At 43.9% G+C, this 21,605-nt stretch overlaps 2 pseudogenes; one reads left to right on the top strand and one right to left on the bottom strand.

The window, feature by feature from the left end:
• The first annotated feature begins 3,357 nt into the window (after window positions 1-3,357).
• LOC100433291 (transgelin-2-like) lies at window positions 3,358-3,967 on the top strand (annotated as a pseudogene).
• Window positions 3,968-10,233: 6,266 nt separating this feature from the next.
• Window positions 10,234-21,049, bottom strand: LOC100434415 (heat shock cognate 71 kDa protein-like; annotated as a pseudogene).
• Between the last annotated feature and the right edge of the window lie 556 nt (window positions 21,050-21,605).

Here is a 21,605-nt window from a genome sequence, read left to right as displayed (position 1 = left end):
GAGAATCGCTTGAACCCAGGAGGTTATAGGTTGCAGTGAGCTGAGATCATGTCACTGCACTCCAGCCTGGGCAACAGAGCAAGACTTCGTCTAAAAAAAAAAAAAAAAAAAAGAAAGAAAAAGAAATAGCAACTATGTGGCAGGCTGCTGTCAGTATTAGCAATAATGTAGACAAAATTATAGACTGTTGTACTGACGGCTCCCTACTGATATTCCTGGTATTCATGCCTTTGAGTAGCCTCCTCCCATACTGACTCTGGACTTGGTCGTATGACTTATTGGCTAATGAGACATAACTGTGACCCAAGCAGAGGCTCAATAAATATTTGCACATTCAGCCTGGCCAACATGGCGAAACCCTGTCTCTACTAGAAATGCAAAAATTAGCCGGGCGTGGTGGCCAGGCATCTGCAGTCCCAACTACTTGGGGGGCTGAGGCAGGAGAATCGCTTGAACCCAGGAGACAGAGGTTGCAGTGAGCCGAGATTGCGCCATTGCACTCCAGCCTGGGTGACAGAATCAGACTCTGTCTCAAAAAAAAAAAAAAAAAAAATGTGCACATTGAGGCTTACACTCTTGGAACTCATATGCCATGTAAAGACATTTGGGCTACTCTACATAAAGAGAGAGGCCCCAGTCTTCCAGCTGTCCCCACCAAGTGAGGCCCTCTGGGAACTTCTAGTTCCAGCCAATCCACCAGCTGAATGCAGCTTCTTCAGTGAGCCCAGGCAAGACCAGAACCACACAGCCAGACCACAAAATCATGAGAAATTACTGTTTTGTTTCAAGCCACTACATTTTAGGATGGCTTGTTAAGCAAGAATACATAATGGACACACCAATATTTTAAAAATACTCACATATACCTACTATGAGCCAAACACTATGCTAGGCTTTAGGGAGACAGCCGTGAACAAGACCAACAAGGGTTTCCCTCTCATGGAGCTCACATTCTAGTGGGGAAGACAGACAAGAAAAATCACATGATTGTGCTTTTTTGTGTGTACTATAAAGGACTAGGTTTATGAGCTGAAGCAGAGAATAACAGGGAATAGCAGTTGCCTTTGATAAGGCGATCAGGGAAAACCTCTCTGAGATTAAATTCAAGCAGAAACTTACAACATGAGAAGAAAGTAGCCAGGGAAAGAGTCGTAGACTAGGTCTCAATAAATCACAGCTATTACTAGTAACATATAAAATTATTGATATTTATTATTTGTATACTTGGTATACAGAAATATATAATCCTTATATATATATAATCCACATATCTATATATTCCATATATCTATATATACTCCATATATCTATATATAGAGATATATATAGTTTCCTGCCCTTTCCCTTCCCCCATGTCACCAGTCAGTGTCCAATTAGAAAAATAAAAATCACAGAAGGGATTGTATTAGCCTGTTCTCGCACTGCTATAAATAAATACCTGAGACTGGGTAATTTATAAAGGAAAGGGGTTTAATTGACTCACAGTTCCACAGTGCTGGGGAGGCCTCAGGAAACTTACAACCACGATGGAAGGCGAAGGGGAGGCAAGGACCTTCTTCACAAGGCGGCAGGAGAGAGAAGTGAGAGTGCAGGACAAAAACTGCCACTTTTGAAAACCATCAGATCTTGTGAGACTCACTCACTATCGCTAGAACAGCATAATCCAATCACTTCCCTCCCTCAACACGTGGGGATTACAGGGCCCTTCCTCAACATGTGGGGATTACAATTCGAGATTTTGAGATGAGATTTGGGTAGGGACACAGATCCAAACCTTATCAGGGATTTAATATAGAAGATTTGTTTCAGGTGTCAGAAAGCTGAAAGAGCAGAAAGCAATACTGAGGTAGCCTAGAGGGCTACAGAGAGCAACTAATTCTTGTAATGCTGGAATAACTAAAGGGAAGAGGTTGGGAGTCACCACTACCTAGAAACTTGGAGGAGGGTCTATAAAGAGAAAGCATCACTCAGCTGCTATTGATATTTCTGAGAGGGCTCAATGAGGTTGGTTCTCAAGGAGCACCCAAAGTAGCTGGAAGCTGGAACCAACTACTATTTGTAAAGTGTTGTTTTGGGGGTAACATTGGCTGAAAGAGCAAGTTAGAAAGAAGAATGTCCCTTCTTTTCTGTTACCTTCCAATCTTCCTCTAGCGCCCACTATTGACAGAGCTTTGCAGGAAGGCAGCTAGCAAAGAAATCTGTTAAAGGAACATTGCAGCGTCCCAGACACAGCATAAAAGAGAGGAGCACGCAAGGGCAGATTTGGAGCTGAGAAACGGCAGGCAAAGGGCTAAGAATGTCCAGGTTAGTTTTACCTAACTCTTGTTTTTCCAGCATCTGATCCAGTATAGCATTTGTTCTGACTCTCTGTTATTTTTAAGAAGGAGTTTTTCTTTTAAAAAAGTTTCTGAATAAAACTGGTTTTGGCCAGATGCAGTGGCTCACACCTGTAATCCCAGCACTTTGGGAGGCCAGGGTGGGCAGATTGTTTTGGTTCAGGAGTTCCAGACCAGCCTGACCAACATGGTGATACCCCATCTCTACTAAAAATACAAAAAAATTAGCCAGGCATGGCGGTGCATGCCTGTAATCCCAGCTACTTGGAAGGCTGAGGCAGGAGACTCGCTTGAACCCAGGAGGTGGAAGTTGCAGTGAGCCGAGATCGCACCACCGCACTGCAGCCTCTGTCTCAAAAAAACAAACAAAAGAAAACAAAACAAAACAATCTGTTTTATATATACTAATAAAATGACGATCAAGTATGTATTAGGTTGGTGCAAAAGTAATTGCGGTTTTTGCCATTGGAAGTAATGGCAAATATGTCCTTCATTGAAACATGATGGCAGGAACGTCTATCTTTGTCCCAATAAAAATGAATGAATGGTTGAGTGCATGGATGAATGGAACTTACAAGATCTGTCTTTTCCAATGGCCGGGGGGCATTTGGTCCCCACACTAAGGCTATTGGACATCTGCACAGGACAGTCCTATTTTTGGTGTCCTTTCCTTTCTGAAAATAAAGTTGTGCTTTAGAGAATAAAAAAAAAAGAGAAAGTAATGGCAAAAACCACAATTACTTTTGCACTAAACCTAATATATAAACTACCTAGAGCAGCCACTAAAAGCTAATCAAAGATATATACTTAAAAACACTAAAATAAATAAAAAATGGAAAACTGAAAAATGTTCAAATAACTGACAGGAAGACAGAAAAAAAAAGAAAACCGGAAAGACAAAAACAAGGAGAACCAACAGAAAACAAAATAGGAGATGTACACCAACATATCAATAATATCATTAGCTGCTACAGCCCCTGCCTTGAGTGCACGGCGCTCCAGCCTGCATGAATGCTCCCCACAGCTGCCACCACCCATTGGAATGGCCAACAGGGTAACTGCATGTGGCCTGAGCCGGGAGGTGCAGCAGAATACTGAGAATCCATATGACGCAGACCTGGAGCAGATCAATGGATCACCACCCAGTGCCAAAAAGATGTAGGCTGGCCCCAGCTTGGACACGAGAACTTCCAGAATTTCCTCAAGGAGGGCACAGAGCTATGTGAACTCATTAACGCACTGTGCCCCAAGGGGCAGGCCCCAGTAAAGAAGACCCAGGCCTCTACCATGGCCTTAAAGCAGATGGAGCAGATATCTCAGTGCCTGCAAGCAGCTGAGCACTATGGCATTAACACCACTGACATCTTCCAAACTGTGCACCCCTGGGGAGGAAAGAACGTGGCCTGTGTACGGTGGATCCTGATGAACCTGGGTGGGCTGGTAGTAGCCCAGGACGATGGGCTCTTCTCTGGGGCTCCCATATGGTTCCCTAAGAAACCCAAGGAGACTCCTTGGAACTTCTCAACCAGCTACAAGAGGGCAGGAACATGATTGGGGTACAGATGGGAAGCAACTGCAGGGTGTCTCAGGTTGGCATGACCGGCTATGGGATGTCACGCTAGATCCTCTGATCTGAGGACTAAGCTCTGATTTTTTTTTTTTTTATCTTGTCCAAATTCCTATCTGGGGAGTCATGCCCTACAAACCATAAATTCTCATCAGATGGGTTTTATTTAACCCTGTATATCGTGACTTACTTTCCAAACTGACTCTGGAATAACATTATGAGACAAGGAAGAAAATCAAAATATTTTACCCCAAGACATGTTTCTTTGCCATATCTTCATATGGCCCTGCAAAGCTGTCCTTTTGGGGGGAAATTTTGCATCTGTAAAGAATCTCTATTAACATAGCTAGATCTTTTTTTTTTCCAGGCCCTCCCAATCCTAAAGAAATTAAAAGTCTTGCACCTTTTTTTTTGAGATGGAGTCTCGCTCTGTCGCTCAGGCTGGAGTGCAGTGGTGTGATCTCGGGTCACCGCAACCTCTGCCTCCCAGGTTCAAGTAATTCTCCTGCCTCAGCCTCCCAAGTAGCTGGGATTACAGGCACGTGGCACCATGCCCAGCTGATTTTTGTATTTTTAGTAGAGACAGGGAAACTCAGTCGCAGGTAACCTCTGCCTCGCAGGTTCAAGTGATTCTCACTTGATTCGTGTGCCTCAGTCACCCAAGTTGCTGGGATTACAGGTGCCCACCACCACGCCTGGCTAGTTTTTGTATTTTTAGTAGAGATGGGGTTTCACCATGTTGGCCAGGTTGGTCTTGAACTCCTCCCAAAGTGCTGGGATTACAGCTGTGGGCCACTGCGCCAGGCCTGGGGATTAGAGTTTTTAAGGACAACTTACTGGGACGGGGGAAGCCAGTGAGCTGTGAGTGCTGATCGGTCAGGTCAGAGATGAAATCACAGGGAGTTGAAGATGTATTCTCGTGCTGAGTCAGTTCCTAGGTGGGGCCACAAGATCAGATGAGCCAGTTTATCGATCTGAGTGGTGCCAGCTGATCCATCAAGTGCAGGGTCTGCAAAATATCTTAAGCACTGATTTTAGGAGCAGTTTAGGGAGGGTCAGAATCTTGTAGCCCCCAGCTGCATGACTCCTAAACCATAATTTCTAATCTTGCGGCTAATTTGTTAGTCCTATAAAGGCAGTCTAGTCCCCAGGCAAGAAGGAGGTTTGTTTTGGGAAAGGGCTATTATCATCTTTGTTTTAAGCTGTAAACTAAGTTCCTCTCAAAGTTAGTTCAGCCTTTGCCCAGGAAGGAACAAGGACAGCTTAAAGGTAGAACCAATATGGAGTTGGTTAGGTTAGATCTCTTTCACTGTCTCAGTCATCATTTTGCAAAGGCGGTTTTTACTTCTCCCGCAGCTGTGGCTACACGGACTTAATTTATAGGTAGGGGCCTGTGGCGGCTGCTACCCCAGCCACTGCTGCACCTTGCTCACCACACATCTAGGGTAGCCTTCCCTGGCAGAGGCCCTCGTGGCTTCTCATTTTCCATTCCCCTCACTGTGGCTAGGGAGTGGGGGTGAGGGAACAGAGAAAGGAGGGCCACCTACCATGGTCTGGGGCTTGAGGACTATGAGTTTGTTGATTTAAATAAAGAATTCCAGGCCAGGTGCAGTCGCTTACGTCTGTAATTCCAGCTCTTTGGGAGGCCGAGGCAGGCAGATCACCTGAGGTCAGAAGTATAAGACCAGCCTGGCCAACATGGCGAAATCCCGTCTCCACTAAAAAAATACAAAACTTAGCCTGGCATGGTGGCGGCGCCTGTAATCCCAACTACTCGAGAGGCCGAGGCAAGACAACTGCACCATTGCACTCCAGCCTGGGCAACAAGAGTGAAACTATCTCAAAAATACAAAAAATAAAAAATTAAGTGAGTCTCCCCTAGACAGCATATAGTTTGATCATGTCTTTTTTATCCTTCTCCCAATATTTCCCTTTGACTGAAGTGTTTAATCCATTTATATTTAATGTAATTATTGCAGGATTTTTATCTGCCATTTTGCTATTTGTTTTCTATATGTCTTATGGCATTTTATTGTTCCTCTATTCCTTTATTACTGCCCTCTTTTGTGTTAGATATTTTCTCATGTACCATTTTAATTCTCTTGTCATTTTCTTTCTTTCTTTCCTTTTTTTTTTTTTTTTTTTTTTTGACAGATTCTTGCTCTGTCTCCCAGGCTGGAGTGCAGTAGCATGATCTCAGCTTACCGCAACCCCTGCCTCCCAGGTTCAAGCGATTCTCCAGCCTCAGCCTCCTTAGTAGCTAGGATTACAGGCATGTGCCACGAGGCCTGGCTAATTTTTGTATTTTTAGTAGAGATGGGGGCTTCACCATGTTGGTCAGGTTGGTCTCAAACTCCTGACCTCGTGATCTGCCCGCCTCAGCCTCCCAACTTTCTTGTTTTTAGAGATGGGATCTTGCTATGTTGCCCAGGCTAAACTTGAATTCCTGGGCTCAAACAGTCCTCCCACCTCAGCCTTCCAAGTAGCTGGGACTATAAGTGTGTGCCACCACACCCAGCTCTTATCATTTCTCTTCCTATATTTTCTATTTATTTTCTCTGTTGCCCTTGTGATTACAGTGAAAATCTTCATTTATAACCATCTACTTTAAATTAATACCACCTTAATTTCAATAGTATACAAGAGCTTTGTTCCTATATAGTTCTATTACTTCACCACTAGTTTGTGCTATTATAGTCATACAAAATAAGCCCAATACAGTTTTATAATTATTGCTTATTCAGTTATCTTTTAAATCAGGTAGAAAACGGAAAGACTTATATACACACAAAAATAATTTATGATGTCTTTTACATTTACCTATATAGGAGGTACCGTTACTAGTGCTTTATTCTTTTGTGTAGGTCAGAATTACTGTCTATTTCCTTTTATTTGTTCAGGATCTCACTCAGTCACCCAGCCTGGAGTGCAGTGGTGTAATCATAGCTCACTGCAGCTTCAAACTCTGGTGCTCAAGTGATCCCCCTGCCTCATCCTTCCAAAGTGTTGAGATTACAAGCATGAACCACCATGCCTGACCCACAGTTTTTTGTTTTTAACCAGTGAATGTCTTTATTTCTCCTTCACCTTTAAAGAATAGCTTTACTGGATATAGAATTATTGACTGACAGTACTTTTTAATTTTGGCACTTCATATGTCACCCCAGTGCCTTCTGGTCTCCACGATTTCTGATGAGACATTCTCTGTTAAACTTATTGAGGCCTTACTGTACGTGACAAGGCACTTCTCTCTTGCTGCTTTCAAGATTCTCTCTTTGTCTTTGTCTTCAGCAGTTGGATTAGGATGTTTTTAGGTGTTGATCTCTTTGAGTTTATCTCACTTGGAGTTTGGTGAGGTTCTGGATGTGTATATTAATGTTTTCCATCAAACTTGTGAAGTTGTAGGTCATTATTATTTAAGATATTAATTATGCCCCATTCTCTCTCTCCTCTCTTCTGGGACTCCCATTATGTATAGGCTGATATGCTTGATGGTGGCTCAAAAATCTCTGAGTCTCTTGTTTATTTTTATTCATTTATTTTCTTTCTATTCCTCAGATTGGATGATCTCAATTGACCTATCTTCAAGTTTGCTGTTGTACCCCTCTAATGAACTTTTTATTTCAGGTTTTGTACTTTTCAACTTCAGAATTTCTATCTGGTTCTCTTTTTAATATAATTTCTATATCATAATTGATGTTGTACATATGGTGACACATTGTTCTCATGCTTTCCTTTAGTTCTTTAGACATACTAGTTCTTTGAACATATTTTTAGTAGCTGATTTAAAGTCTTTGTCTAGTAAGTGTAATGTCTGGGCTACCTAAAGGACACCAAAAGTTTACTGGCACCATATTACCTTTTTTGACCTAGTCTTTTATCTTGTTTAGGCAGTCACACAAGTCCACCCAATTTCAAGTGGGCAGTGACAAGCCTCCAGAATTGCAGGTGGGACCAGAAATGCTTCTGTGACCATTTGTGGAAAATATAATCTACCACATTTACTGTTTTGGAAAATCAAGTCACTAATGGCAGCACTGCTTATAGTAGTTAAGTCACCAGTTCACTACGCTTGTCTCAGTGTGCATTAGTACCATAAAGCATATATATGAAGATTTTTTTTTTTTGAGACAGAGTTTCACTCTTGTTGCCCAGGCTGGAGTATAATGGCACAATTTCAGCTCACTGCAACCTCCGACTCCTGGGTTCAAGCAATTCTCCTGCCTCAGCCTCCCGAGTCACTGGGATTACAGATGACTGCCACCAAGCCCAGTTAATTTTTGTTATTTTTGGTAGAGACGGGGTTTTGCCATGTTGGCCAGGCTGGTCTCGAACTCCTGACCTCAGGTGATCCACCTGCCTCGGCCTCCCAAAGTGCTGGGATTACAGGCGTGAGCCACTGTGCATGGCCCAATATAATTTTTAAGATGTGAGCCTTAAGCTCCTTCTTGGGTCTTCTGGAGTTGTAGTGGCCAAGCATTTTTATATTAAAGTACCTTTCATAAATTATCTTTATTTTATGTATCTTTTACATAACAATTAGGACATTACATTTATTTTCTGCATTAAATAATTATTAAATTTTATAATTTTTTATTGAAGTATAACATATATGCTGAAGTACCCAAATCTTCAGTGTATAGCTCAAGGAATTTTTTCAAAGTAATAGTACTCATTTATTATCTCACAGTTTCTATTGTTCAGGAATTCAAGAGCAGCTGAGTTGGTGGTTCTGGCTTAGAGTCGCTCATCAGGTTGGAGTCAGATGTCGACTGGGACTACAGTTATCTGCAGGCTTCACTGGGGCTGGAGGATTTACCTTCAGTGTGGTTCACATGGCTGGCAAGTTGGTGCTGGCTGGTGGTTGGGGGCCTCAGATCCTTTCTCCACGGGGCTCTCCCTGGGTTTCTCTGAGTGTCCTGACAAAATGGTGAATGGATTCCCACAGAGCAAATAATCCCAGATACCAAGGTGGAATCGGCAATACCATTTATGATCTAGCCTTGAAAGCCACATGCCATCATTTCTGCCATATTTTATTGGCCACACAGAGCCAACTCTGATTCACTGTGGGAGGGGACTACACAAGGGCATGAATACCAGGAGGCTGGGATTACTGGGGGATGGCTACCACATTGCCCCATAGATGGATTCTATTCTGGGTTCCACAGTCACATCAGTGTCTTGCATCACCTTCTTTTTTTTTTTTTGAGATGGAGTTTTCCTCTTGTGCCCCAGGCTAGAGTGCAGTGGCGTGGTCTTGGTTCATGTGAATCACTTCTTTTTTTTTTTTTTAATCAAAAATCACATTTTTTTTTATTATACTTTAAGTTCTAGGGTACATGTGCACAACGTGCAGGTTTGTTACATATATAGACCTGTGCCATGTTGGTGTGCTGCATCCTGAATCACTTCTTAACTTCCTGTGTCTTGAATGTTGCACTGGTATTTTCCAACAATCACCCTTGGCTCCTCAAGGCTGTGCCCTCCTTAGTATCTTTGAGTTCTGAGAACACTGTTTATTACTAGCTAAGCAATAATTCCCATTGCCAAAGCTCCAAGGCTCATCTGCCTGTTTGTCTGGAGGTTTTCAAATAGACAAGGACGTGTTAATGACCTAGTATGTTATCTGTTAAGTTTTGGCAGGCAGCATGGAAATGTGACTTTTTAAATAGGAAAAATAAAATTGTAATTTTGTTCTTAAACAATCACAATTACTTACTAATGGTATGTGTGCCTGTTGGGCAACGCACAGTTCCTCAAACCGTGGAATCAAATTAGACACTGCCATTCACATTTCCTGTTCCACATTGATATTTACACACTACTTGCTTTTTTTTAATAAAGGGAAATATTTTTAATTTAAAAAGTTTTTAATTAAAATTTTTTTAATAAAAGAAAACACCGATGAACACTTTGTTTTCAATTTTGCACCCTTACTAACAATATTCCAAAGAATGTCTCATACAAATATCCTTGTTCATATGTGGGAGTGTTTCACAATAGTTTATTAGAACTGGAATCTCTGGCTCATAGAACATTTGCATTTCCAATCTTACTAGGTAATTCTGAGTTGTTCTCCATAGTAATTTACTCATTTATGCTCCTAAAGTGTTTAAGAATTTCCCTTTTCTCCATTCTTGCCAAGTTGAGTATTATTAAACTTCTCCATGTCTGCCAATCTGATAGGTGTGAATTGCATCTCATTTTTTAAAAAATTAGGGTAAATTACATCTAACATAACATTTACCTGCATCTCATTTTTTTCCAATATTAAACACAGTTTTATTTAAGACATTGCATTTTCCACTTACAATACAGTGCTTATAAAGTGCAATGTTATTTCCTTCCCTTGTGCACATGTTCCATATTCAAGTATTGAGAATGCGCAGTGATTTACTATAGCAGCTGAACTTTAAAGCTGCCACAGAATTTGCTACAAATTTAAGTCCTTCCATATTTTCACTGTGTGGAACAATGCTACATCTTTTCTTTGGTTGGCTTAATTAATCTTTTCAATGGTAGGCCCTGAGGAAGCACCGACAGAGGGAGGAGCTCCACTACCAGGGAATCCCCCAGGCATTCCTCCTGGTATGCCTTCTGCACTCTGGTACAGCTTGGTAATGATGGGGTGGCAGACTATCTCCAGATCTTTCTGCTGATGTTCACATTCTTCCTTCACTGCAGTCTGATTCTGTTGATAATTTCATTACGCTTGTCAAGAATCTTCTGCTTGTCTGCATTGTTAATCTTGCCTTGAAGTTTCTCATCTTCAACAGTGCTTTCATGTTGAATGCATGGGACTCAAGTGAATTCTTGGATGACACCTTGTCCCTCTGCTTCTCATCTTCAGCTTTGCACTTCTCAGCTTCCTGGGCTATAGCTCAATATCTTCCTTGTCCAAATGGCTCTTGTCATTAGTGACAGTAATCTTGCTCTCTTTTTCTGTACTCTTGTCCACAGCAGAGACATTGGGGATGCCATTGGCATCAATGTCAAAAGTGACTTCGATCTGAGGAACAGTGGAGTGCAGGAAGTAGGCCTGTGAGTTCAAACTTGCCAATCCGTAGAGACAGAAAGTAGATTGATGTTTTCTAGAGGGAGGAATAAGTGAATGAAGAATGATGGCTGGTGGATATGGGATTTCTTTTCAGGTTGATCAAACTATTATAATATTTTTGTTGTTGTTTTTTGTTTGTTTGTTTTTGAGACAGAGTTCTGCTCTTGTTGCCCAGGCTGGACTGCAGTGGCATGATCTCAGCTCACTGAAACCTCTGTTTCTGCCTCCCGCGTTCAAGCGATTCTCCTCCCTCAGCCTCTCGAGTAGCTGGGACTACAAGTGCACAGCACCACACCTGGCTAATTTTTGTATTTTTGGTAGAGATGGGGTTTCACAATGATGACCAGGCTGGTCTTGAACTCCTGATCTGAAGTGATCCTCCTGCCTCAGCCTCTCAAAGTGCTGGGATTACAGGTATGAGCCACCGTGCCCAGCCAAAGTATTGTAATATTAGAAAACTGTGATAGTTGTATATCACTGTGTATATACCAAAACACATCAAATTGTATGCGTTAAAAGAATGACGTTTATTGTATGTTAATAATATCTCAATAAATTTGTGATAAGATGAAAATGCATTTCAAAATTCTTTCCTTTATGTTTCTTTTATATATCATACTTAGAAATGGAAATAGCTTTTTCAGGGAGAAAACCCATCTAGAGACCTTGTGATGTGGTTTGGATGTTTTCTATCTCCAAACGTCATGTTGAAATTTGGTTTCCAGAGGTGAAGCTGGGACCTGGTGGGAGGTGATTTGATCATGAGGGCGGATCCTTCATGAATGGCTTAGCACCATTCCCTTGGCGATGAGTGAGTTCTTGCTCAGTTAGTTGATGTGAGATCTGGTTGTTTAAAAGAGTCTGGGATCTTCCTCTTCACTCTCTTGCCATGTGATACACTGCTCCCCTTCACCTTCCACCATGATTGTAAGCTCCCTAAGGCGCATGCCATAAGCAAGATGTTTGCACCACACTTCCTGTACAGCCTGCAGAACCATGAGCCAACATAAACATCTATTCTTCATTAAAAAAAAAAAAATTAAAAAGCCCCAAAACTTGCCAAACAGGTTGTAATCCTTGGTCATGGAATGCTCATCTTTATAAACCTGAATAAGCACACCAGGCTGGTTGTCAAAATAGGCAGTGAAATTCTGTGTCTGCTTGGTAAAAATGGTAGTATTACCCTTAATGAGGACAGTCGTGACCCCGTCAGCAGTTTCAATACCAAGGGAAAGAGGAGTGGCATCCAAAAGAAGCAAATCTGGAACATTTTCAGACTTGTCTCCAGATAGGAGGGCTGCCTGGACAGCTGTGCCATAAGCAACAGCTTCATCAGGGTGGATGCTCCTATTCAGTTCTTTTCCATTGAAGAAGTCTTGGAGAAGCTTCTGAAGGTTGGGGATATGAGTAGAACCACCAACCAGGACAATATCATGAATCTGTGACTTGTCTAGTTTGGTGTCTCGAAGGGCTTTCTCCACGGGGTCCACGGTGCCATGGAACAAGTCAGTTCTTCAGGTCAGTTCTTCAAATCAGGCATTGGTAATGGAGGTACAGAAGTCGATTCCTTCATAGAGAAAATCAATCTCGATACCAGCCTGGGTGCTGGAAGAGACAGTATACTTACCACATTCACAAACCATACGAAGGTGTGAGATAGCTCTTTTGTTCTCGCTGACATCCTTTTTTTTTTTTTTTTTTTTTTGAGATGGACTCTTGCTCTGTTGCCCAGACCAGAGTGCAGAGGTGTTATCTCAGCTCACTGCAAGCTCCGCCTCCTGGGTTCAAGCAATTCTCCTGCCTCAGCCTCCCAAGTAGCTGGGACTACAGGTGCATGCACCCAGCTAACTTTTGTATTTTTAGTAGAGATGGGGTTTCACCATGTTGGCCAGGCTGGTCTCAAACCCCTGACCTTGTGATCTGCCTGCCTCGGCCTCCCAAAGTGCTGGGGTTACAGGTGGAAGCCACCATGCCCAGCCTCACTGACATCCTTCTTATGCTTGCGCTTGAACTCAGCAATAAGATGGTTGACTATTCGGTTGTCAAAGTCCTCTCCACCCAAGTAGTTCTCCAGGTGTAGATTTTTTTTTTTTTTTTGAGATGGAGTCTTGTTCTGTTGTCCAGGCTGGAGTGCAGTGGCACGATCTTGGCTCACTGCAACCTCTACCTCCTGGGTTCAAGAGATTCTCCTGCCTCAGCCTCCCAAGTAGCTGGGATTACAGGTGCACACTACCACACCTGGCTACTTTTTGTATTTGTTTTTTAGCAGAGATGGGATTTCACCACTTTGGCCAGGCTGGTCTTAAACTCCTGACCTCAAGTGATCTGCCCGCCTCGGCCTCCCAAAGTGCTGGGATTATAGGCATGAGCCACTGTGCCTGGCATTCCAGCTGTACATTTGACTTCAAAGATCGCATTCTCAATAGTGAGGATTGACACATCAAAAGTGCCACCTCCCAGATCAAAGATCAGCATAATTATTTCAGCTCCAACCTTTCTCTGTCTAAGCGATAAGCAATAGCACCTGCAGTTGTCTCATCGATAATTCTAAGTACATTGAGACCAGCAACAGTTCCAGCATCTTTGGTAGCCTGACGCTGAGTCATTAAAGTCAGCTGGCACTGTGACCACAGCATCGGTAACTGTTTTCCCAAGATCAGCTTCTGCAATGTCCTTCATCTTTGTCAGAACCATAGAGGACATCTCCTCTGGGTAGAAGCTTTTTGTCTCTTGCCTGTATCCTCCTTGGCCCTTGGGCCTGCCAGCATCATTCACCACCATGAAGGGCCAATGCTTTATATCACACTGGAAAACAGCATCATGAGATCTGCGTCCAATCAGACATTTGGCACTGAAAACTGTGTTGGTGGGGTTCACTGCAACTTGATTCTTTGTGGCATCACCAACCAATCATTTGGTGTCTGTAAAGGCAAAATAGCTTGGAGTAGTTTGGCTTCCCTGATCATTGGCAATTGTCTCTACTTTTCCCTGTTGGAAAACACCCACACGAGAGTAGGTGGTGCCAAGATCAATACCAACTGTAGGTCCCTTAGACATGGTTGCTGGTGTGTAGGTCCAGCTCAGACAGCGAAAAAAGACACAGGAACCCAAGAGCTGCAGGAACCCCAAGGGCTGCAGGCAAGTTCCATGAGCTGCATTTTTTTTTTTTTTTTTTTTTGAGATGGAGCTTCACTCCTGTTGCCCAGACTGGAGTGCACTGGCGCTATCTTGGCTCACTGCAACCTCCGCCTCCCAGGTTCAAGCGATTCTCCTGGCTCAGCCTCCTAAGTAGCTGGGATTACAGGCGCCCGCCACCACACCCGGGTAATTTTTTTGTATTTTTAGTAGGGATGGGGTTTCACCATGTTGATAGGCTGGTCTCGAACTCCTGACCTCAGGTAATCCGCCTGCCTCAGCCTCCCAAAATGCTGGAATTACAGGCGTAAGCCACTGCGGTCAGCCACATCTAATTTTTAATTCAGATTTTTCTGGAAATAACTGTAGATTCATATACAGCTGCAAAAACAAATACAGAGAGATCCCTTGTTCAAGGAGGTTTTTTTTTAGAGAGATGAGGGTCTTACTATGTTGACCGGGCTGGACTCGAACCCCTGGCCTCAAGTGATCCTCATCCTGTTCCTCAGCCTCCTGAGTAAGCTGGGACTATAGTTATACGCCACCATGCCTGGGTTTCAGTGACTTTTTATGTAGGAATGCAGTCATGTAGCCAACACTCACATCAACACACATCCATTTTCAGCACCCTCGAAGGCTCCCTTATGTCCTGCCCAGTCAATACCTATCAAAAGTAAATATACTGACTTAAAATTTTTATTTTGGCTGGGCACAGTGGCTCATGCCTATTAATTCCAGCACTTTGGGAGGCCAAGGCAGGCGGATCACCTAAGGTCAGGAGTTCGAGACCAGCCTGGCCAAAATGGTGAAATCCCTTCTCTACTACAAATACAAAAATTAGCTGGGCATGGTGGTGGACACCTGTAATCCCAGCTACTCGGGAGGTTGAGGCAGGAGAATTGCTTGAACCTGGGAGGCGGAGGTTGCAGTGAGCCGAAATGGCGCCACTATACTCCTGCCTGGGCAACAACAGTGAAACTCTGTCTCAAAAAAATTAAAAATTAAAAATAAAATAAAATTTATATATCAAGGATGATAATAAACACAATGTATTTATCTATTTGTATACTATAAAAGTATATTTATATATTTAGGGGAGTTGGAGCTGATGAGATTGAGAACCACTGTGTCTAGTTAAGACTTCCTTAGGCGGGTAAGTTGGAGGCATCAGGAAATGTGTTTTCCACCCTTTGCTTATTTTTATTGTCTGTCCCAGTCTGTAGTCTCAGGCATTGTGCCTAGTGAGGCATCACATAAAAATGGAATGATCAAGTATTTTTTTTTTTTTTTTTTTTGAGACAGAGTCTCACTCTGTCGCCCAGGCTGGAGTGCAATGGCAGGATCTCACCTCACTGCAACCTCCGCCTCCCGGGCTCAAGCCATTCTCTCACCTCAGCCTCCCGAGTAGCTGGGATTACGGGCATGTACCACCTTGCCCAGCTAATTTTTGTATTTTTAGTAGAGATGGGGTTTTACCATGTTGTCCAGGCTGGTCTCGAACTCCTGACCTCATGTTATCTGCCTGTCTCAGCCTCCCAAAGTGCTGGGATTACAGGCGTGAGCCACTGCACTCAGCCAAGTTGCCTTGTTTGAAAGTAATTGATGATAGTCTTAGAATTCGCCTAGCCCCACCCCTCGATGTGCTTTTTTTTTATTTTTTATTTTTTATTGAGACAGGGACTCACTCTGTCATCCATACTGGAGAGTGCAGTGGTGCGATCTCGGCTCACTGCAACCTCCACCTCCCAGGCTCAAGTGATTCTCCTGCTTCAGACTCCCAAGTCGCTGGGATTACAGGCACCTGCCACCACTCCTGGCTAATTTTTGTATTTTTAGTAGAGATAGGGTTTTACCATGTTTGCCATGCTGGTCTTGAACTCCTGACCTCAAATGATCCACTCTCCTTGGCCTCCCAACGTGCTGGGATTACAAGCGTGAGCCACTGTGCCTGGCCTGGATGTCCTATTTCTTATTTATGTAACCTTTTCTGTTTTTACTGAGAAAGGAGTAAGACAAAGAGCATGGATTATCAAAAGGACGTCATCCTTGACCACTATGCAGCAGGTAGACACCACGAAAACCCAGAGAGCAGGAAGTACAGGCAGACTGTGGCTGAGGACCGGGTCAGGAATTCTCTGTCTTGTGGTTCACCAGTGGTTGGTTCCTCTTGGTTACAGGAAGAAGGGACTAAGAGTATCTGAGTATGTGATGTGCAATTTTATGCACAGGGAACTCTGTTGGGCACATTGTGTAGGTATCATTTAATCCTCAGAACAACCCCGTGAAACAGCTGTTACAATTCCCTTCCTCTGGATTAAAAAAATAAAAAAAAGGTACCCTGTCTCTACTAAAAATGCAAAATTAGCCACAGGAGGAGGTCAGGTAGGGAAGAGGATAGAGTGAGAAAAAGAGTGCATCTAGTGCCTTCCGGCCAACCATTATTTGAATAACTGGCTCTGCAAAGGTATGAGGAAGAGGCCAGGTCAACCGGAAGCCAAGGCATGGCAGCTAACATGATTCACCACCGCTGATAGGGAAAGAAGAGGATGGAAACATGTCTGCTGACATTAGCAACAGGAGAGTCTTGGGTGATGACGCTGATTGGGATGCAGAATGAACAGGAAATGAGGTCATGGGACAGAGGGTATGGACCATTCTTTGGAGAAGTTTAGTTGCAAAGGGGATACGAGTGGAGATGACGTGTTAAGGCTGTGTGTGTGTGTGTGTGTGTGTGTGTGTGTTGTTTTGTTCTTATTGAACATGACTTGTGCATATTATGGAATCAGTAGAAAAGATCTGAAAGAGCTGGAGATAGAGACAGGAGAGTGAAGGGATGATAGACAGTTCTATGTTCCTACCAAAGACTCTTGGCCAAGATGCAAGGCAGGAATGAGAGCCTCACCTTTGATGGGAGGAACAGCAACCCCTGCTATAACAAGAGGCAAGGAGAGGAAAAAGTGAGCCTTTCAGTTGGTGTTGGGAAGAAGAGGCAACTATTGGCTTAAACACTTCGATTTCTCTGAATCTTAGCAGGTAGGTCAGCCTGAGAGTGAGAGGATCTGAGCAGAATAGAGTGGGCTTGAAATCATGCTTGCATGAGTAAGAAAGTGAGTGGGGCTGGGCACGGTGGCTCACACCTGTAATCCCAGCACTTTGGGAGGCCGAGGCAGGAGGATCACCTGAGGTTGGGAGTTCGAGACCAGCCTGACCAACATGGAGAAACCTTGTCTCTACTAAAAATACAAAATTAGCTGGGCATGGTGGCGCATGCCTGTAATCCCAGCTACTCGGGAGGCTGAGGCAGGAGAATCACTTGAACCTGGGAGGCAGAGGTTGTGGTAAGCCGAGATCGCGCCATTGCACTCCAGCCTGGGCAACAAGAGCGAAACTCTGTCTCAAAAAAAAAAAAAAAAAAGAAAGAAAGAACGTGAGTGGACTGGCAAAGCGTAATAGCCTAATAGTGTTACCCTGAAGGTCTAGTGGACTATTTGTGGAAAGGAACCAACCTGATTAGCATAATTATTTTGATTAGGGTCACTTTGATTAGGGTCAAAGTGAAATTTGCCTCGTATCCATGGATATTATCTGAAGAAAGGGCACTAGACATGCACAGATGAAAAAGAATCAGTCCTTGCTCTCCAGGGCTTGTAGTCCATTGGAAAATTTCAAGGACACAGGTTGTAGGATAAGGATTAGGTTTGGCTGGGAGTAAAGGAGATCCCCCCAAAATAAAATAGTTTATTTCTCTCTCAGAAATAACGTATGTAGTATCCCAGAGCTAGTATGGCACACCACAGTGTTGTGAACCAAGACTTCTGTCTTGTTGTTCTAACATGTATGGCTTCCACTCCCAAGATATCTCATGGTCTTAGGCAGCTGCCATAGCTCCAGCCATTACACTGCTATTCCAACCAAGAGAAATGTGGAAGAGAGAAAGAACTGGCAAAGGGTGCATGCCAGCTATCTTTTATAGGGTTTCCTGGATGCTGTCATCTCACTGGCCAGAACTTTATTATTTTTTCTGAGATGGAGTCTCATTCTGTCACCCAGGCTGGAGTGCAGTGGCACAATCACGGCTTACCAAAGCCTCGACTTCCCAGGCTCAATGATCCTCCCACTCCAGCCTCCTGAGCAGCTGGGACTACAGGCTGTGCCACTACACCCAGCTATTTTGTAATTTTTGCAGAGGCAGGGTCTCACTATGTTGCTCTGGCTGATCTCAGACTCCTGGGCTCAAGTGATCCTCCAGCCTGGGCCTCCCAAAGTGCTGGGATTGCAGGTGTGAGCCACTGCACCCAGCCCAGAACTGAATCATATTACCATACCTCGCAGGAAGGGAGCCTGGAGAATGTCAGCTTTATTCCATTTAGCAATGTGCCAAACATAACACTTGGGGGAGGGGGACTTAGCTACCAAGGAAGAGGGAAGGAGCAGAAATTAGAGATCACTAACTGTCTCTTCCATACCGATAAATTAACAGATGAATGAGGCAAGGCACGGTGGCTCATGCCTATAATGCCAACACTTTGGGAGTCCTAGGCAGGAGGATCTCTTGAGCCCAGGAATTAGACACCAGACTGGACAACATAGGGAGGCCTCGTCTCTACTAAAAAAATTTTTTTTAATTAGCTGGGCATGGTGGCACATGCCTATAGTCCCAGCTACTTGGGAGGCTGAGGTGGGAGGATGTTTGAACCTCAGAGGATGAGACTGCAGTGAGTTGTGACTGTGCCACTGCATTCTAGCCTGGAAGACAGAGCAAGACCCCATCTCAAAAAAAAACACAAAAACCAAAAAGCAACGACAACAACAAAAACCCAACCAACTAACCAACAAACAGATGAATACAGTGCAGTGATACAGGCTGAGAACCACGGACAGAAAAGGGAGACATCAGTTCAGCTTGAAGCGGTCAAGAAAAGCTACACGGAGCTCAAGTTGGAGTTCTTTGGGTGCAATGCAATTTACAGAAAGCATCAGGCAGACAGTGAATTGTTCATTATCTGTTCTCTCCTTCTCCCATAGAATAGGATTTCAGCTGCCCAACTGAGAGCTATATTCCCAGACTGTCTTGCAGTTAGGTGGGTTATTATTCAGTTCTGGCCAATGAGTTGTGAGCAGAAGTGATGTATACCATTTCTGAGTCTTGTCCTTCTAAATACTGAGCATATTCCTCCCTGGTATGTAGGTGTGGTGCTGGGAGCTAGCTTTGATCTTGCAGAGAAAAGCAATACCTTAAGGCATGGACTGCTGGAAAACAGAGACAGAAAAAGCCTGGTTCCCTGGATGTCCTAGTGCCTCGGAGCCCCCAACCTCCCTGGACTGCCTGCCTATAGATATAATAGGTAAACTATCCTGTTGGAGCTATATTTGGGGGTCTTTTGGGCAACAGCAGCAGTTTAGCCCATGCTGTAAATAATTTATTACTCATGTTAGTTGAAGGAAAAAAGAAAAGAGGGCAATAAAAGGGTACTATGCAACCCAAATACTGGAAAATGCTGCCCAGCCTCAGGGAGGAAAAGGAACTAAGAACTGGAGACTGGGTGGAAACCCACATATGCCTTTTTTGACTCTCATCCCTGCTTTGCTCTGCACACCAGCTTTGGTTGTCTGTGCCCTGCAGACCAGCTTTGTCCGATTCTGCACTTATATAGCTCTTAGGGCTGCCCCGCAGTTTCCAGTGTATTTGTTATTGTTCTAGACACAGGTCGGCAATAAGCAGTGGTTTCAATCCTGCTTTCAGATTCCTGAGAGGAAGGATCAGATTTGCCCGTCCCGGGTCAGGTATTTATCCCTGGAACTGTCAGTTAACTATGACCAAGACAGTGAGGGTCAAATACTATCAACTGGGGGCTGGGTGCGGTGGCTTATGCCTGTAATCCCAGAACTTTAGGAGGCTAAGATGGGCGGATCACCTGAGGTCAGGAATTCCAGACCAGCCTGGCCAACATGGTGAAACCCCTGTCTCTACTAAAAATACAAAAATCAGCCAGGCGTGGTGGTGGGCGCCTGTAATCCCAGCTACCCAGGAGGCTGAGGCAGGATAATCACTTGAACCCAGAAGACAGAGGATGCAGTGAGCTGAGATGGTGTCACTGGACTCTAGCCTGGGCAAGAGTGAGACTCCATCTCAAACAACAACAACAGCAGCAACAACAACAAAAACACCTATCAGCTGGCTACCTGGACCCCAACCCACGGAGTGACAGAATTTTGGGACATGGTCATGGCTCTTGGACTGGGAAGGACCCCCTGATATTGTTTGGCTCTGTGTCCCCACCTGAATCTCATCTCGAATTGTAATCCCCGCGTGTCGATGGAGGGACCTGGTGGTAGGTGATTGGAGCATGGGGGCAGTTTCCCCCGTGCTATTCTCATGATAGTAAGTTCTCACAAGATTTGATGGTTTATAAGTGGCAGTTTCCCTGCACTCTCTCTCCTGCCGCCTTGTGAAGAAGGTACTTGCCTCTCCTTCTCCTTCCATCATGACTGTAAGTTTCCTGAGGCTTTCCCAGCCAGGTGGAACTGTGAGTCCATTAAAGCTCTTTTGTTTCTAAATTACCAGGTCTCAGATGGCATGTTTATAGCAATGTGAGAATGGACTAATGCAACCCCCAAAGCATCTACTCTGCAGGGTAAAATCCAACTTCCTTAGTTTGATGTATAAGGCCTGGTACAACCTGACTTCACCCCATTTTCTCTCTCACCTGCCTTCCCTACACACATACCCACTCCCCACAATGAACATACCTTGTCTGCCACAAGACTACAGGTCTCTGCACATGCTGTTCACACTCTGGAATTTTCTTCCTTCTTTTCTGCTTGGTTAGCTTCCATGCATGCTTCAAGAGCTGACTCAAATGTTGCATTCTCTTGAGTAGACAACAACTTGATTCTAAGTTTCATTTTACTGGAATTTTATCCGCTCAATTGCCATTGTGATAACACTCGTCATCCCTGAGGGGGAAGTAATAGATGTCTCATTAACCTGATATGTGCACAGTAAACTGCTACAGGACATTCTACTTACCAGAAATTTCTATGAACTGGCATTTCTAAACTATGCAATTGCAATTGATGGCAACACTAGAAGATACAAAGTTGTTTCACAAGTGAATTAAAAATAAAGTGAGGTGTGAAAGAGAGAGAGATGCTTTCTGACTAGACTGCTAGTTCCTCCACTTTTATTTTATGTTTTATTTTATTTGAGAGGGTCTTGCTCTGTCACCCAGGCTTGGGTGTAGTAGTGCCATCATAGCTCACCGCAGCTTTAAACTCTTGGGCTTAAACAATCCTCTTGCCTCAGCCTCCTGAGTAGCTGGGACTACAGGCGTATATCACCATGTCCAGCTAATTTGTCCATTTCTTTATTTTTGTAGAGATGGAGACTTGCTATGTTGCCCAGGCTGCCCCACATTTCTAACGAGGCTCATCACTGCCTAGCAAAAGGCTACATTTCCCAGCCTTCTTTGCAGCTAGATGTGGCCATAGGACTAGGTCCATGCCC

The sequence above is a fragment of the Pongo abelii genome, chromosome 7 (assembly GCF_028885655.2).
Source record: "Pongo abelii isolate AG06213 chromosome 7, NHGRI_mPonAbe1-v2.0_pri, whole genome shotgun sequence".
Taxonomy (NCBI): Eukaryota; Metazoa; Chordata; class Mammalia; order Primates; family Hominidae; genus Pongo; species Pongo abelii.
This window is presented reverse-complemented; position numbering and strand designations above follow the sequence as displayed.